This window comes from Octopus bimaculoides, chromosome 9, assembly GCF_046866305.1.
Source record: "Octopus bimaculoides isolate indiv1 chromosome 9, ASM4686630v1, whole genome shotgun sequence".
In the NCBI taxonomy this organism is placed as follows: Eukaryota; Metazoa; Mollusca; class Cephalopoda; order Octopoda; family Octopodidae; genus Octopus; species Octopus bimaculoides.
The window spans coordinates 46,607,745-46,612,744 of record NC_142936.1 but is presented as its reverse complement, the minus strand read 5'-3'; the positions used below and the strand labels follow the sequence as shown (position 1 = coordinate 46,612,744).

The window sequence follows — 5,000 nt, the reverse complement described above, 5'->3', positions numbered from 1 at the left end:
ATCTTTGATGAAATGGGCATTCAATGCTAAACGGTTCTTCAGAATTTTCTGCTTATTTTGATAACTCAACAAATGCTTATGAAAACAACAAATGTAGTGATCCAGCTTGTGGAAACGAAATCAATTTGCATCCGGGCAGCCATCAAGCATTGGTGACCAACGCTAAAAAAATTGACTATCGCCCCATTAAAGCCACTATTATTTCCGATGCGCTCTACGTTTCGCATGAGGTGAAGTTAGGTGTGCATATATATATGTGCTGGGAAACGCATAGATTTTCGTGTTTTCACCTACACTGATAAAAATCACTTGCCTCTCAGTGTAGGCCTTTGCCAAAGTATTAAAATTTTGTTTAGCAGAGTTATAGGTATAAAATTTCCACTAATAATGTTTTCTTTTATTGGCTTAAAGGGACTAGATGCTGGAGACAGTACTACGGCAAAATATATCGGAAAATGACAAAGACAGATCCAAATTAAAGAAAAATAAATTAAAACTGGCGAGTTCAATGTGGGTAAGGTTTTTGGGTAAGGGTGGAACAAGGGTAAGGATGGAACACGGGTAGTGACAAGAGGAATAATAAATGATTCAAGTTTGCTAAAGTAGAGCAGGTTCGATACAAGCCAGCTCCGAAAAGTAAGGTTTACTGGAGTAGTAGTAAAATAAGCCTGTGTCAATATACTTATTTAAAGATACGTAAGTATACATGAATATACTTACATGGCAATTATTCACAATTAAGCAGATTAAAGCTACCGAAATATGCATAATCTACCAGGATATTGAAATGGTATTTGATCTTATGAAATCTTAATTTTCTGAGTTTACATCAGAATTTACGTTTTCACTGAAGTTGTGTTAAAAAAGTTGTAAACAAAGGTGACAGAACAAGTTCGGAAATTATGAGATGTATTGAAAAGAAAAACACTGCATAGCGAAACCTGTGGATTCCAGTAAAAAGACGAGAAAAGATCTTGTAACTGAATGAAATTTTAGACTAGAAACCTCACTGGAAAGCAGAAAGCACCTGTATTAAGAATCCAGAAGTTTTGATTCGACAAATTTTCACCTCAAGAAAAAAAAAAAATATTCATTTTATCCCGTGGTCCTTTGATTTTTCTTTTCAGAGAAATTTTCTTTCAAATTTTGATCTAATTGTTAGACTAGCTCTTTTAGAACCAAGACATACGGTGTTTACCATGGATTTGATCCTGTAAGCATCGGTTGATGTTTGATATGTTCTATAATATGGCCGGTAATAGCTGAAAACAGTAAAACATTCCATGATAAATTCCATGAGGGAATAAAGGCATGTGTTTATCATGAGTGTTACCTCTTTGAAAATATGCTGCACGAGTTCGCTCGGCATTGCCACATCTTTGTTTCAAAAGATTGTAGGTCCTTAGCAGAACTGAAAAGGTACATCCGCGTTGCTTTAACTTAACAATTAAAAGATGAAATTGCCTGAAATTTAGTTGCAGCTATCATATAGGTACATATGAACACACACATACGCACATGCACACACACACACACACACACACACACACACACACACACACACACAAGTATGCATATATATTTTATATAAATACACAAACAGAGAGAAATAAGTATATGTGTGCAGGTGTATATCTGTGTATGTATGTATTTTTTACAGGTAGAATCTGTTATACCACAGTCAAAAAGTTTGCAAACTTATAAATTGTAAAATCAGAAATCTGATAAACAATATGTGTAATAATGTGCGTATATATATATATATATATTATATATGAAGAAATGAAATATCAATAGAGCGTAACGAAGATATAAAAGAAAAGATAAATAGGTAATAAAGACTCACAAAAAAAGAGCAATGACAAAATGCGTAAAAAATGTAACTCCATTTTTTTTTTATAATTGTTTTGCTTCTTTCTTATTTTAAACTTCATATAAAATTTCAGGAACAGATCTATTAAATCCAATAATTGGTTAATTACTCCTGGGAAATCAAAGTTCAGTGAGCGGTAACAGGAAGAGTGCTGATCGATGCACACATGTATATCTGCACAAGAATGTATACATGCATAAGGAAACGAAAATATGCGTACGCGCGCATATGCGTACGAATGCATGCATATGCGTACGAATGCATGCGTGCGTATAAGCGTATTTAAGCGTGTGTGTGCTTGTATAAATGAATATACGTGTAGGTGGATGTGTGGTATGAGAGACCTACACGGGGTGGATGTAGGCATTTTCAAAATAAAACTGGATCACCTCCTATCAAGAGTTCAGGATAAACCTACCGCTCGGCAGAAAGCGCAGATGAGGCCAGTGAAAACAAACTCCCTTATTCACCAACTGCCATATATCAGAGGCGGTTCCAAGCGAAACTTCGATCGTCTTTAAGTAATCGACTCCCCCAAAATTGCTGTTTTTGTGGCAAAATTTGAAACCATTATTAATTGATGTATTTATTCCGGGTTTCAACTTTCTGAATTCAGATCTCCACAAGATCAACTAGGCAATTCATTCTTTCGGGGTTAACAAAATAGAATTAAATACGTACAGGACTCAGTCATATCGACTAACTAACTACCTCCCTGAAAACTTTGAGCCCCTGTCCCAATGCTAGAAATTGTTACTATGGGCGGTGAATCGAGAGATCCGTAAGAACATAGGTAAAAATGACATACGGTATTAATTATGATTCTTTACGTTCTGTGTTCAAATCTTGCTGCGGTCAGCTTTACATTTTACCTTTACGGGATCGATAAAGTAAAGTAACAGTCAATATTATTCACCAAAGCACCTCCCCGAAAGTTTAAACCTGCTGCTTATGTTCAAAACAATATTTACTGTATTTTGAAGTGTATAAAGAACCCCTTTTTGTCAAAAATTAGGTTAAAAAATATGGGAGTTTCTTATATATGGACAGTATTATAATCCCTTATAAAACCTTTTCCAAATTTTAAGCCCCCAAAATTAGGGGGTTCCTTACACACGAGGGTTCCTTATACGCGTTAAAATACGGTAATAATCTCTTTGTTTTTGCTTTATGTGTGTTTTGTTATTTCTTAACCGAAGTGTTTGGTGTTTTTTGTTGCTGAAATGTTTTATTATTTTACTTCAGTCACTGTTCTTTATATTTATTATTGTTGTTGTTATTGTTATTTGTCGTGCGTTCATGTTGTTTGTGTGGCTGTGTGGTAAGAAGTTTGCTTCCCAACCACAACGTTCTGGGGGTTCAGTCCTGCTACGTGGCACCATGAGCAAGGGTCTTCCACTATAATTTCAGACTGACCAAAGCCTTGTGAGTGGATTTGGTAGAAGGAAATTGAAACAAGCCTTCGTATATCTATATATATATGTATATATATATATATATATATATATATATATATGTATGTATATATATATATGTATGTGTGTGTGTGTGTGTGTGTGTGTGTGTGTGTGTGTGTGTGTGTGTTTGTGTGTCTTTGTTTGTCCACTCCCTCCTCCGACATCGCTTGACGACCAATGCTGGTGTGTTTACGTCCCCGTAACTTAGCGATTCGGCAAAAATTGGTCGATAGAATAAGTACTAGGCTTACAAAGAATAAGTCCTGAGGTCGATTTGCTCGACTAAAGGCGGTGCTCCAGCATGGCCACAGTCAAATGACTGAAACAAGTAAAAGAGTAAAAGAGAAAGAGTATACATACATACATATATATATATATATATATATATATATATATATATATATATATATATATACATGTGTGGGACTTTGTATATGTATTTGTTCCTCATCACCGTTTGACAACCGAGCAGTTCGACAAAATAGACCGACAGAATAAATAACAGGCTTTACAAAAACTAGTAAGTACTGGGGTCAATTCGTTCGACAAAAATTCCTCAAGGCGGTGCCGTAGCATTGCCACACTCTAGTGACGTAAGCAAGTAACAGATAAAAGCTAACATATATAAATGATATATATTTATATATATAAACAAAAAATGATCCCAGCTTACCTGGTTTGCTCCGAAACAATAAGTTTAACTCTTCAAACTCTTGCTATTGAATCGGCAACGAGTTCCACAACTTCTGTCCTGGGATGAAAGTTAAACTCACCGCCTTCGCCGAGGAATACAGCGCTTTTCATAAAACATTTTCACGCATGCGTAATGAATCAGCATGAATATTTCTCAGCAACTTTTTTCCCTTTATTTACTTTTGATAATTTCCTCACGTTCGTTATTCTCGTTATCGTTGTTGTTGTTGTTGTTGTTGTCGTTGTTATAACTGCTATTTTTGCTGCCTGTGGTATTTCTGCTGTCGTTGAGGCAATGGACGTTGTGTTCGCTTATGTTGCTGCTGCTGCTGCTATTGCAACAATGACTTTTGCTGTTTTTATCGTTGTTGTTGCTAATGCATGTGTTATTCATACGTTTCCTGCTGCTGTTGCTGTTGTAAATATCGTTGTTCATTATGTTTTCGTTGTTCTTAATGTTGTTGCTGATGTCGTTTGTCACTGCTACTGTTGCTGCTGCTACTACTACTACTACTACTACTGTTTTTCTTGTTTTTGTTATAACTAATGTAGTTCCCGTTACTTCTACTGCTGCTGCTGCTGATGCTGCTGAGGATATCAGTATTATAAAAGCCTTCGTGGTTGCTCTGTAGTTATTGTTATTTTTGCTGTTTATTGTGCTGCTATTGCTACAACTGTGGAGGCGCAATGGCCCAGTGGTTAGGGCAGCGGACTCGCGGTCATAGGATCGCGGTTTCGATTCCCAGACCAGGCGTTGTGAGTGTTTATTGAGCGAAAACACCTAAAGCTCCACGAGGCTCCGGCAGGGGATGGTGGCGAACCCTGCTGTACTCTTTCACCACAACTTTCTCTCGCTCGTACTTCCTGTTTCTGTTGTGCCTGTAATTCAAAGGGCCAGCCTTTTCACACTCTGTGTCATGCTGAATAACCCCGAGAACTACGTTAAGGGTACACGTGTCTGTGGAGTGCTCAGCCAC

The 5,000-nt window shown here is 36.7% G+C and overlaps 1 protein-coding gene across 2 annotated transcripts in view; it reads right to left on the bottom strand.

The window, feature by feature from the left end:
* LOC128248758 (voltage-dependent calcium channel gamma-7 subunit) overlaps positions 1 to 4,535 on the bottom strand; it is a 76,587-nt gene extending 72,052 nt beyond the window's left edge. Inside the window, exon 1 of one of the 2 annotated variants that reach the window (XM_089357514.1) lies at positions 4,004 to 4,535. The gene's annotated coding sequence lies outside the window, so the exon portion shown is untranslated. The remainder of the gene's footprint in view (positions 1 to 4,003) is intronic. The other variant, XM_089357512.1, reaches the window with a different exon arrangement.
* Positions 4,536 to 5,000: the final 465 nt, after the last annotated feature.